The 13,820-nt window shown below is 38.8% G+C and overlaps 1 protein-coding gene across 1 annotated transcript in view; it reads right to left on the reverse strand.

The window, feature by feature from the left end:
- The window catches only part of DOK6 (docking protein 6), a 1,609,598-nt gene that overhangs the window by 594,338 nt on the left and 1,001,440 nt on the right, over positions 1-13,820 (reverse strand). The window lies entirely within an intron of this gene.

Consider the following 13,820-nt stretch of genomic DNA (forward strand, 5'->3'; position numbering starts at 1 on the left):
TATCCATTTGGCATACTGAAGGAGGCTGAACAATGGGTCGCACCCATCTTCTCGACTTTTAACTACTTTCACCAAACCTAATAAAGGAGACGTAGGGTCCTAGTATCTGAGTATCCAAATTTCCCACCTTATGCCCAGCATTTAAAAACTGGATTTTAGAATATTGGCCAATGATACAAACTGAACTGGATTTTAAAGGCATTTTCAAGAATCCACCTGTGTTTGCATATGAAAGAAGCAAAAATATTAATATAATTATATCCACTCCCAAACCAAGGACCATCCAACAACATCATAAAGGAACTGCTCCATGTCACAGTTGCAACAACATTATCCCCATCAATCAAATTACACATCTACATAAGGGCAACATCAGCAAAAAACACACCACAGCAACATGCAACAGCATGAATGTTATGTACATGTTGAAATGCACATGCGGCTTGGCATACATCGGCAAAACTGAGCATAAGATCAAAGTGAGGATGAATGAACACAAGAGTAACATCTGTATGCAAAACCAAAAATCCTGTGTAGCTTTGCACTTTCAGTCGTTTAATCACAACATCAGCCAACTACGTTTCTTGGTTCTGGAAATAATAACACATCCGGAGGGTTTGAACATCACCAAATTACTTTTATAGATTAAGATTCATTGGATCAGACTACTAGAAACGTTAATTCTGAACGGATTAAATGACCGAATGGAATACAGCTTTTTTTTTGTAATTCCAATCCTCTTTTCAATTGACTTTTTTACTCAACTTGAGTTTGAAACATTTACAACATGGGCTGCCAAAGACACCTTTTATCATGACCTATGATGACCGGTGTCCACAAAATGTCTTAAAAGTAATGTAAAATAAGGAAACAATTAATATAAATAATTAAAACATACTTAAAAATACTTAGATAACCTTAAAATTAATAAATAATCAATGTAAATTAAAAAAGTAAACATGCATTTTTATTTTTTAATTCATATATATGTTAACTTAATAATATTAAAACATTTTCAATATTTTTAGTGCTGGATAGTGGTAGTGTAAAATGTACTATTCTCACTCCAGTGACTACAACAGTAGGGAAAGTGTTGAATAGTGGAAGGGTAAAATTATTATTTCCACTCCAGTGAATGCAACAGTAAGGAAAGTGTTGGATGGCGGGGGGTAAAAATTACTATTCCCACTCCAGTGAGTGCAACAGTAGGGAAAGCATTGGATAGCGGGTAGGTAAAAATTACTATTCCCACTCCAGAGAGTGCAAGAGTAGGGAAAGTGTTGGATACCAAAGGTGTCAAAAATACTATTCCCACTCCAGTGAGTGCAACAGTAGGGAAAGTGTTAGATAGTATAGGGGTAAAAATTACTATTCCCACTCCAGAGAGTGCAACAGTAGGGAAAGTGTTGGATAGCGTAGGGGTAAAAATTACTATTCCCACTCCAGTGAGTGCAACAGTAGGAAAGTGTTGGATAGCATAGGGGTAAAAATTACTATTGGCACTCCAGAGAGTGCAACAGTAGGGAAAGTGTTGGATAGCTTAGGGGTAAAAATTACTATTCCCACTTCAGTGAGTGCAACAGTAGAGAAATTGGTGGACAGCGTAGGGGTAAAAATTACTATTACCCTTCCAGTGATTGGGGAAAGTAATGATTTCATAATTAAATATATATAAATTAATTATCAATACCAATAACAAATTAATAAAAAGGAATTGCCAATTACTCAATATTTAACGATTAATTAATTATAAATACCAATAAATATTAACTATTAAAAATGAATTACCTATTGATTAACAACAAATACAACACTGTTACCAATTAATAATTAATTAACAGTAAATTATCAATATACAAAAATGATTTCAATAATTACTTAATGACAATTAAATTACTTCCCACCCTATTCCCCTATAAACCCGTAATCCTGTCCGAATAATAAATTAATATGATTAATATAATTATCAATTAATAAAAATGAATAACCAAGTAATAGAAATTAATTACAAATTAATATTTCATTAACAGTAAATTAATTATCAATACCAATAAACAAAAATAATTAATTACTTAATTACAACTAAATTACATCCCACCCTATTCCCCTGTAAACCCACAACCCGCTCTAATAAATTAATACAATTAATATAATTATCAAATAATCAATTATTAAAAATTAATTTCAAATTAATACAATTAATTACCAATTAATAATTAATTAACAATAAATTAATTATCAATGCCAATCAATAAAAAATAAATATTTACTTAATTGCAATTAAATTACTTCCCATCCTATTCCCCTATAAACCCACAACCTGCTTTAGAACTAAAACACAAAATTAAATTACAAATAATGAATAATTCCTACAAATTATTACTTAATTTACTATAATCAAATTACTTCAAACCCTATTCCCCTATAAACCCACAACCCACTACTGAATTAAAGTACGCAAAAATTAAATAACATAAAATTCATTACTTTACAAAAATTCAAACATTACGAAAATAATACATACTTTTAACACATAAAACACTGTAAAAAATTCGATATTTTTAACAACTGTATTATGACTGTCAATATTACTAACTTCAATATTATGAAAATCAATATTTATTACCTGAATTTTGATATTCTGCACCACTATATTTTTGTGTTTCGATATTATGTCCACTCGATATTTAAAACTCTATATTTTGTCATTTTGATATTAAAAATGTGATATTGTGACTCTTCACCATTTGAGATGCCCTGGAACTGTTGTTATCTGTGACTCGTTACACCCTGCTGGAACACGTGCCATTTATTTTGTTATTATATTCTCATATTTCATTTCATTCCATTTTATTTTTCACTTTTCCAATTTTATTTTCATATTTTGCACCCTTAGCACCAACCTTCTATTAGGTTACAAACAACATATCATCACTCTAAAATGGCATCCTTGGTTACCTCGTCCTAAACACGTCGTTTCACAACAGTCTGTTATCACTGTTGAGCCGCAATATTCCCACACTAACACGGGTTACATAAAATTACTCAACATCCTGTCCGGTAGAATCATTCCTCAGGGTCTACCTTGTGGAACTCTTAATCACATTGTAATCCGGTAAGAGTTGTTTTGTTGCATGTTAAGACATTAGAATCATGAGCACCATGCTATTCACTGCACATTCTCTCTGAAATATTATCATGCTGTGTATCTCGTTAACATATGAGCACCACCATGCTGCGCTCTCGGCTAACACTTGCCTAGAAGCACAATTTAGCGAATATTGCATGTTTTTTTCTCAACCTTAATGCATAATAACACAATGACACTGTGTACATTTCTGAAAATAATTAGCACTATATGGTTATGTTTTCTCAACATAGTAAGAACTGAAGCATGGCATTTGTTTATGGCACTATTATTCGGTCAGTTCTCATGACCATTTTCACAAGTACCACAGATCATGTATTATAGCCTTATAGCCTGCCGTAGCGGGCTATACCGGCTATTAAAGGCCTGCTGAATCGTTAAAGGCCCGAGCCGAAGGCGAGGGACTTTAACAAAACAGCGGGACTGTAATAGCCGTATAGCCCTGCTACGAAGGGCTATAAGGCTATTAGAACATTCTGCCACTAGAGGGCAGAATGTTCTAACAAATTAAACAAAGGGTTCTCGAAGCTCGAGGGGATATAAATCCCCTTCAACTTCGAGAAGCCTTTGTAGAACATTGGAATGTTGCTCTGTGGGCCTTGCCGGCCCGTAGGAGCAGGGAGCACTCTATTGTCTGCAATGGAGCTCCTAACATTCCAATGTTCAAATACTTCATTCAAGTCGGAGTCTGGGTTATCTTTTTTACACCTACACCAGGATTTCAAGGGGTCACTTTTTGTCAAGCATTCATCAGCAGTCATTATGATAGTAGAATTGCCTCTAATATGAAATGTAGACCACATCCACACTCATGTTGTAACCCAGCTCCTTTCTTGCTTCATTTATTTAGATGTTGAAATTTACCCTGATGAAGGGCCCTCACTGTGGTATCGGATTCCCAAGGCCTACATGCTCCGTAGATAACCCACTTACACCGAAAGAACTGTTGGCACGGAAACTGAAAAGTACAAAGAACAAGTTTATTAAGACCCCATGGGGTGGTGGTACATTCCTACAGCACCCTTCGGCAATGCAAGAAGTATCACACCGAACGTTGGTGTGAATACTTCTTTTATACATTTTTACAGATAATAAAAGATAGGCGGTACAAGGTTACAGAGCTTTATGTACATATATGGTCATTTTTGGAGCACAGCCAACTCATGGGAGGGGTTACAACTCCACTGGTCAGTTTGGCGGAACATTCCTAAAGGGTGACTGGTCAGTTGGAACTGCGCATGCACAGGCTTGACCGTTGCTAAAAATAGCCTGTTGCTGGGCAAAGTCGAGTGGTCAGTGGTACGGACAACGGACTAAAGGGCATGCTGACCACGAGGCCGCTCATTCCCTAAAATGGCCGCCGTAACATACAAAATGGCGTTTTCTAATATGGCCAAGTTAAGGGGAATAACGTGTAGCAAAGCTAAGCGCTAACCCGGCCATTGTCAAATTACGACATCACGAGCCGGAAATGCATTGGGACTAATAAACAGAAACCAAATGTCTGCCATTAATTGGAAATGGATGTTTCTTTTTGGAATCATATGAAATTCAATTTATCAACAAAAAAATTTATGAAGAAGAATAAATTAAATTTACACAACTCATTTGATTCAATGATTTGAATTGGAGTACTCCTTTTATTGGATATAATGCTGTGCACTGAGGGGACGCCACCCCTGGGGTGGCGCTTACGACATAATTCATTGGCACTTGTGGATCAGTGAGCGATACCCAATCTGCACCCAACACATTGTCGAAATTGATTAACATTCAGGCTCTCATCATTCGAAAACAGGTGTGCATGCACCATCATTCTATGTTTGTCTTAATTTACCACAGCCAATGGGTCATTTCCTATGTTGGAACGCCGATATGCAGGAATTTTTCAGTATTTCAGGCTCTGTGGTCAAAACCATAAATATCACTGCATCAGTTTTACGTTGGATTTTACACAGGAATGTATACCTTCAATATATTATTCTCTGGTTGACGCAGCCAGTTTTGGTGCTGTTTATTTCTGAAGCAGACCTACTAAAATGGACGCATTGGGCCACATGCTTCAATTTGTAAATATGGAGTACGCCTGCACTGCTGTAGCATCAAAATTAGTGATGCAAAGGCGGTGCAGGCCTCTTATTACTAAGACACACAGGGGCATATTATCAAGGATGGCGTCAAAATTATCACCGGTTTAGCGGCAGAAAACTGCTGCTAAACTGGCGATAATGGGCTTGATAATATGTCCTGGAGAATTCCATTAGAAGCCCATGTTCCAGAACATGGACTTCTTTTGGAATCTCAAGGGCATATTATCAAACCCATTATTGCCGCTTTAGCTGCAGTTTTCGGCCGCTAAACCGGCGATAATTTTTAACGCCGTCTTTGATAATATGCCCATAATGTGTAAATCGAAGACTAACCTGAGGAATGCGAGTTGGGGTAGCGGGTTCTGTGATTCCCATTTACTGGATTATGTTACCTGTGAGGAGTAATATTGAACTTGGTTTGGTAGTAAGTACATGGATGGCAAAATCAAGGGGAGTCAATGGTGCTGGATCAATTTTTGGAGTCGAGATGTTGCCCTCAATGTTACATTACAGAGGGATTGAGATAAATCCATGCATCACACAAAGAACATGTACAGCAAATGAGACACACCCATTCAGCAAGAGGGTAGTAAGTATGTACCATGTAGCCAATGGTGCATTTTGGAGCACACTGTCACAAATATATTACTAAAGCCTGATGTGGTAGCACACTTTCATTTACAGACAGTACATTTTCCACTGAATAGCAACACAATCCGCAATGAAATGCATTTTTAAAAGCGCATAACTAAGTCAATTTCTTGAATTATGTTAACCCTTTTAAATTCTTTGTTTCCATCACACTTTAAAATAATAAAATTATAAAAATAATAAAATAATATATGAAAAACGTGGTTCATTTGTGCTTTCCTAACAGCTTAAGTTTTCACATATGAGTACGGTTTGTGCTACAAAAAAATTACACACTACAGCCTTTTCTTTCACACTTCCAATCAAGGTTGTTCACTTTACAAAGTCCTCTAACTTTGCAGTAAAAGAAAGAAAAGTAAACAATAATCTGTAAGTTAAAAGAGTAAGCAACAATTTGTGAGAGGACATGTGCCAGAGGATATAGCCTGACAAACTGACCTTCTTCTTTGAATGCACACCAAAGGTGACACTATAAAAACAAACTTTAAAAGTGTTGTTATGGCTTATCCAGTGCTCAATTTGTGAAACGACTATGTGCCAGAGCTCTCGTCAGGAGCTACTGCAGCTTGCACCGCACATTGCTGCTGCTGTGCTGCCAGTGATTGCAATAACCCAACTACTAACTATCACACTCATACAAGTGTGACAATTCGGGCTATTCAAAGCCCCTAAAGCTATAGGAACTGTTGGGCAGACGGTAATAGTTATTTTAATGTATATTAAATTAATAATTGAGGCCCTGATTATGTTGTTGAGCGGTAGGATCACCGAACAAGGCCATCAGTGGCGGGTCAAAGCCCACATCCCTTCGGGTTGACTGCTGTATTATGATACTGGCGGTCGGGCCCTAATCTGTTGGACGCAAGACCGCCGGCTCCGCCAGGATCATGGATCCTGACTGTGCAACTGTCAGAGCAACATTGTAAAATGGGAGCGGAGGCAGGCACCGCTATTGGGATTATGATATCTCTTTCCAACAGCTTTTTCATGGTGCGAGCCCTGCTATGAAAAGATTGTTAGAAAGGGATATGGGGGGTTCCAAACAGGGCCCCTTGTCATCGTAGGCCACTGAAAAGTGTCCCTTGGCGCACATGTAGTGGCCCCACTCATCTGCATGGTGCACTGTGCACGGACATGCAGAAGGCGCTGCACCATGGCGGCATCTGATGCAGCTCTTCTAAATAGCCAAGACATGCCGCCACGGTGTGACTACTGCCGACATTCCGACTACCAGCCCGATGGTCATATTCTAATATGATGGTTGGACTGACACATGCTCGTCGGGTGGTCTCCCGAATGCAGCAATAGCAGCCGGCGTTCTGACCAACGAGGTATCGTAATGATGCCCTAATTATTGTTGTTGACATCTCTAAATTAGCCAGACAGTGCCAACTTGAGGCAGACTATCAGAAGTGCCTGTGTCGAGAACCGGAAACACTAACTCAAATTAATCACTTGGGTCATTCACTTTCTGAACTCCAACATGTTTATTTTGGGAGTGCTGCAGCACCCTCCAACCCTGCCCAATCCGCATCCCTTCCCCCAGCTCCTATGAGGGGAATAAGTAAACCTCATAACCACTGAGAGAGGGGAGGATTTGCATTTATCCCACAAGATGAGAACTGCAATGCTGGGAAAATTGTGAAATCTCCCCCATGGGAAAATTGTGAAATCTCCCCCCATATCTGGGCCACTATCAACAGGCTAAATTTTAGCTCTTTAAGAGGGGCAAACTGGCACAGGATGTTATTTTTCAGTAAATGGCTGCTGTATTGAACCCCAGTTGCCCTCGGAAAGATGTACCCCAATCAGTCTTCCCAATGTTTCCGATGTTTGTATTATCCTGTTGCCAATTGGTCACATATCTTGCTCTGCTGTCCAAAGATTAATGTGTACTGGATAGAGGTATTTGTGTATCTCGAAAAGGAAAGTAATTTACAGTTGGAAGTAAATGACTGGTTAATTTTATTTGGTTTTGATCCGGATCTCCCTTTTGTAGATTCAGTGACTAGATTTTTTTACATAGCTATGGCGATTGCAAGGTCATTGGTCCTACAAAATTGGCGTTCCGACTCAATCCCGTCAGCCTTGGAATGGGGGCAGAAGATGAGAAGGGTAAAGAAAAGTGAATATACCTTTGCAGCAAGAAATGTGGGACGTAAAAAATGTAATAAAATATGGGGTTTGAGCTTTGATTAAAGAGGGAGAGGATGCAGTTGCCTGTTTTTTGGTGGAGGGAGGGAATGAGATTTTAGACCTCGTCAATTGTCTTTTTATCTTTATATTATTTGAATGTTTTCAGGGGTTTTTTCTATGGGATATTTGTATTTTTGTACCTGACTAACTCTTTTTTATGAAATGCATAACAAGTCTGTGATGTGGGATAGTAAGTGACTCATTGCAATTCATTTTGTTAAAAAAGATTTTCATTTTTTGTGTTTTTTTTGTTGCTATGATATAATGCTGCAATATGTAAATGTTTATGTTTGACAAACCTTTGCTTCAATAAAAAAATAAAAAAATTAAAAAGAGCACTGCAGTGCTGACTGGACTGAGTGTCATTTTAGAGCATGGGTTGAGCAGCAAGTCCTGTTACTTTCGCACGCATTGGATTTTCTGAGCGTTCCCAATTTACTTATCAAGTTCACAGTCCAGCCACTTATCTGTGCAAATTCCCATCCAAACTCCTACTCCTGGCTACTGCCTGTCATGGAGGTCACTGCCCTAAAATATGCTGGCCCAGTTTTCATGTCAGAATACAGAAACGGCAGTTTCTGGTTACCAGCATTAGCTCCTGCTTATTTCATTTCATTTAATTTCATTTCATTATTCTTTATTTCGGTTAAACAACCTTAAAAGAATGCAGTACAATTCAATTTAAAACATTACAATACAATATATATGTCTATACAGTACCGGGTTAAGATTAAAAAAAACTAGCAGCAAGGTCCTTCTCAGTTAAATTAACACACATATTCGAGGAACACTTAATAAATAACAGTTCATTAAATTTAAAATAATACTATAGAACAATAAAAACAAGGCACCAGGAAACACTAGGATCAGGCCAATTCCTATTGTCATTATTCTAGTTTAAATTACAGTATAAATCTGAATCAAATTCGATTACATGCACCACTTGATAGTGATGTTGTCAGTTCAGTTGCATTTATAATTGCATATTGCACACACGTTCCAATAGGGATTACATATATACAATTAGTTCATGTACAATAGGGTAAAGTTTAGAGTGCATTTCAGCTGCTAGACTACTATCATGCCAACTATCTGCTTACATTTTATAGTCATTTCTCTTCCTAACTATCGCTACTGATAGGAGGAAGCGGCTCAAACTGAATACTATTGGGCGTGCAGTATCTCCTTTAAACACTCTTTCGCCATCTTTAATGTGGCGAAGACCCAGGAGTTGGCATATGGGTTTTAACTATTTTTTCCTCGCCTGCAGGTAAGCGGGGCACATAAATAGCACATGGGACTCATCTTCCCTCAGGCCCATTTCACATAATTCACATAAATCGGATCCAATGCTACCTCTTGGTCCTTTATTGCAGTATAACGATTTGGCCATAGGTGGGTAGATTTCATCCATAAAGGATTCTAGTTTCATGTCCATTTTTAGTTCAAAGAACCTGAGGGTCAGAGTCCCCAAATTGGGATTTCCCAACATAGAATCTTTGATATATTCCCAATACCTATTCTTTAGCAGTTTCTTAGAGTTATTGGTAATCGAATCCGGGTCTGACCAAAAGCTACTTAACCCCAGCTTTATAAACCGCTTTTCGATATAGGTCAACCACATTACACATGTGGAGTTTTTTATTACCATTATCTCTTTTAACGCCTCTCTATAGTCCACTAACTCATCAGTGGACCAATGACGAACCCAGTATAACAATGGGCGCAATGCAGCGTGGTCATCTGATCGGCGAAAATTAAGATCCCATACAACCGGGGTGAGGGGAGTGAAGGCAGGTACACCTAACAGCTGTCTGATGAATTTGTTTTCCTGAACTAAGAACGTGTCTTTCGAAACATGTCCCCAAAGTTCTGCACCATAAAGGGAAGCAGATTGTGCTTTGTATTTGAACAAGCTGATTGCTGGAGTGACTGATTTATAATAGCTATTTTTGTGTTTCCTTAAAATAGGAGCATGGTTCTGGACTAGTCTGATCTTTGAGGTTTCTAGTTGAGATTTCCAAGATATTTTTGTATCTAAAGTGATACCCAGGTACTTAAAACTTTGGACTTCTGAAATTTTTTCATTGTTTATGGCGAAAGTTTTATTAAAACCTTTATGTTGGTTGATTGTCATGACCTTGGTTTTGGACGAATTAATTTCAAGCTTCTTGTCCTGACAATACAACCTGAATTTATTAAGAAGGTTCTGGAGTCTTTTGGGAGTTTGGGAAATTAAAATAGTATCATCCGCAAATAATAATGCTGGAACAGCTTGACCACACAACTTGGGAGAGTCATGCTCGCAGCCCAAGAGGATGTCAGGGATGTCATTAACATAAAGGGAAAATAAAGTAGGCGCCATAACACATCCTTGCCTAACTCCTTTCACTATGTCTATTTTCTCACTCAGCTCCCCATTGGGCCCTTATCTGACTCTTGCAAAATTATTTTCGTACAGCCTGATCAGTTGTTGGAGAATGTTCCAGGGGACACCCATATCATTTAGCGTTCTCCAAAGTTTCCCCCTAGGAACAAGATCAAAGGCTGCTCTTAGGTCGACGAAGGCCACATATATATGGGAGTTCCTTATGTTAATATATTTCCATACCAAACATAAAAATCTAAAAACCTGGTCCACTGTACTAATTCTAGGTCTAAAACCAGCCTGGTACTTTGTAAGAATAGAATGGTCCTCGACCCATGCATTAAGCCTACTAAGGAGTTGGCGGGAAAAGATTTTTTGCAGCACATCGATCAAGCTAATAGGTCGATAATGGGATGGGTTAGACCTATCGCCTTTCTTAAATATAGTCATGATTTCTGCGCCCCTCCAGGTCTCCGGGATTGGGGCCCCTCGAGTTATTTTATTTGTAAGTAAATTAATATAGGGGGCCCAAATAAAATCCTCATGCTTCAAGAGGTCCCCGGGTATTCTATCTGGACCTGGAGCTTTGCCCGATTTCACCGCCTTAATTGCTAAGATGGTCTCCGTTAAGTTAAAGGTTAAAGGATTTTCATATGAAGTTAGCCTAATTTGTTTTATTACACAATCTTCCTCATCTCCCTTACAGGAATAGAGCAAGGAAAAGTGTTTAACCCAGGTACTTTCTTTAAGAAATCTGTCTTTTGCCACTGTTACCCCTTTCATGCCCCTTGCAATAAGGCTCCAGAAGAAGGTCTGACCATTTAGTTTGCAGGCCTCGAGCAAATCCGACCAGACTCTCTCGTTCCATTCCATCTTGGCTAACTGGACAGTTTTTTATACTGTGTGCTCTTAGCTCTAACAATATCTAATTGGTTTCCTTTCACGGCTTTGACAAGATCTGTTTTGGCTCGTCTACAAGCTTGATTGTACCAAGGATTTTCCTGTGAAGGGGACTGGCGATCGAAGTCCTTCCTTTTTATCGCCTTTGACTCATTGGAATTCATTTTGTTAAAAAAGATTTTCATTTTTTTGTGGTTTTTTTTTTTTGCTATGATATAATGCTGCAATATGTAAATGTTTATGTTTGACAAACCTTGGCTTCAATAAAAACATTTTTAAAAAAAGAGAACTGCAGTGCTAACTGGACTGAGTGTCATTTTAGAGCATGGGTTGAGCAGCAAGTCCTGTTACGTTCGCACGCATTGGATTTTCTGAGCGTTCCCAATTTACTTATCAAGTTCACAGTCCAGCCACTTATCTGTGTACATTCCCATCCAAACTCCTACTCCTGGCTACTGCCTGTCATGGAGGTCACTGCCCTAAAATATGCTGGCCCAGTTTTCATGTCAGAATACAGAAACGGCAGTTTCTGGTTACCTGCATTAGCTCCTGCTTATTACAAACAGGGTGATTCATTGCACAATATGCATGCACACCTGATCTACTCCGTGTGCAAAACTGACCCAGACGCAACTAATGAGGCCCGTATTCTATATAATAATGAGGCCCGTATTCTATATAAGGTTGAGGCCCGTATTCTATGTAAAAATAGACACTGGTGGCTTTGAACTCTCTGCAGCCTTGGCGGGCTATTTGGAGCAACTTACCTCATGCACGTAATAAGCCCTTTATGTTTCCAAACAAAATTATGGGACAGTTTCTAAAAGTGTGCTAATATTTATTTCCGCTATTTCCTTTACTAACGTGAGCATAACTGCTTCAATGTGCAAAATATTTTATATTTGAAGCAAATGTGAAGCTGCCAAGTGAACCAACCTACCAACAAACAGAAGAAACAACTCCATTAAAATACACAGCATCATTCTTGACTTGAGCTTATCATTAGATCTGAATCGAAGACTCTAAAACCTTGTTTTTGCAAACAGCACGTTCTTGTTCCTGGAGTTCATGTTCATAATTCTGTTCGATCAGGTTTGCTAAGTACGATCAGGTTTGTGCGCAGGATAGGGGGGGGGGGGGGGGAGGCTGGGCCTGCTGCAGCCGCGCAAGTGCATTTTTGGGCAGAAACTAGCCCGCGCATGCGCAGATTGTTTCCCATGTGCAGTTCCCCTTAGAGAGAGGACCAGGGGGCAGGCCGCAGCCCCCGGGTTGCACAGGGCAACTGGGCGAGCAGTCATGGTGCTTCCCAGCCAATCCTGGGTAGCCATATTAACGAAAAAACAATCAACGGAAATATTGCGTGTTAAAAGAAACGTGTAAAGGAAGAGAAAAGACATAGATAAGAGGGAAAGGGAATGAAAAGAGGGAGGGAACAATGGCAGTGAAGGGAAAAAAGCAAGGAAATAATGCGAAAATAAAAGCAAGAAATGAAGAGAGATTGTGGGGAATTAAAAAAGCATGAGTGGGAAACGGATGGATGGAAACATGCTGGTGTTTCTATATTAAAACGTTTTCAGACATTCATTAAGGCACTTCACAGGTGCAGCAGAAGCAGCTCAAGGTCTCCTTATTTGCATGGAGGCACGAGCAGGTGGCGATAAGTCATATGACACTTATCTTGCTGTTTGGCCAACAACAAAATGCATTTGACTATTTCTAGGTCTCTCTTTTAACCAGAGCTTGAAATGGGAAACAAGCACTGGCAAAGCCAGGACGTTTTGCCTATGCAATGCAATGTTTTTAGACATGTAAAACAGCACTCGCGCTGTGCAATATGGCTTCAAGTAAATAAAAGAAAACGGCAAAGCAGGGACCAGTGCAAAAACCCCATTTTTTATCAATTATTTGGTCCAAATGTCAGTGCATAATTTCACCACTGTAATCTAGTCTATTTGTTTTAATGTTTTGTGTTTGGGGCATTCTTTGAACAGGTTTTTTTTTTATATTGATGTGCAAGCAAAAAATCTGTGACTCCCTGACATTCTCCATAGTTCAATTACATTTGTTTACCTAACCATTTGTTTTATAGGATATATTCCTATACAATACTCCTAGAGATATGACACCACTCATTTACTGGCTGGGCACTTCGGACACGTTAAAGCATAGCAAAAAAAATGGCTAACTGTGACCCCCCCAAACCCCTCTTAAGGAGGTTCGGTCTCGCTCGCTCGCTGCGGTGCAATATGCAAATTAGTGTACGCCACACCACTGTCAAATGTCACCAGCCGCCCCAGCTAGTACGGTCATTGACTATTTCTGGAAGCCATTTTCTGATTGGTAATACATTTAAAAGTGAGTTAAAATATAACATATTCGAACTGTTTTAATGTATGCAAATGCAGAGAAACTACTGTTTCCTAATTTCAATACTCTTCCATTCATGTGTTTTTGTTCTATCATTCTT

This window comes from Lissotriton vulgaris, chromosome 4_1, assembly GCF_964263255.1.
Source record: "Lissotriton vulgaris chromosome 4_1, aLisVul1.2, whole genome shotgun sequence".
Lineage (NCBI taxonomy): Eukaryota > Metazoa > Chordata > Amphibia > Caudata > Salamandridae > Lissotriton > Lissotriton vulgaris.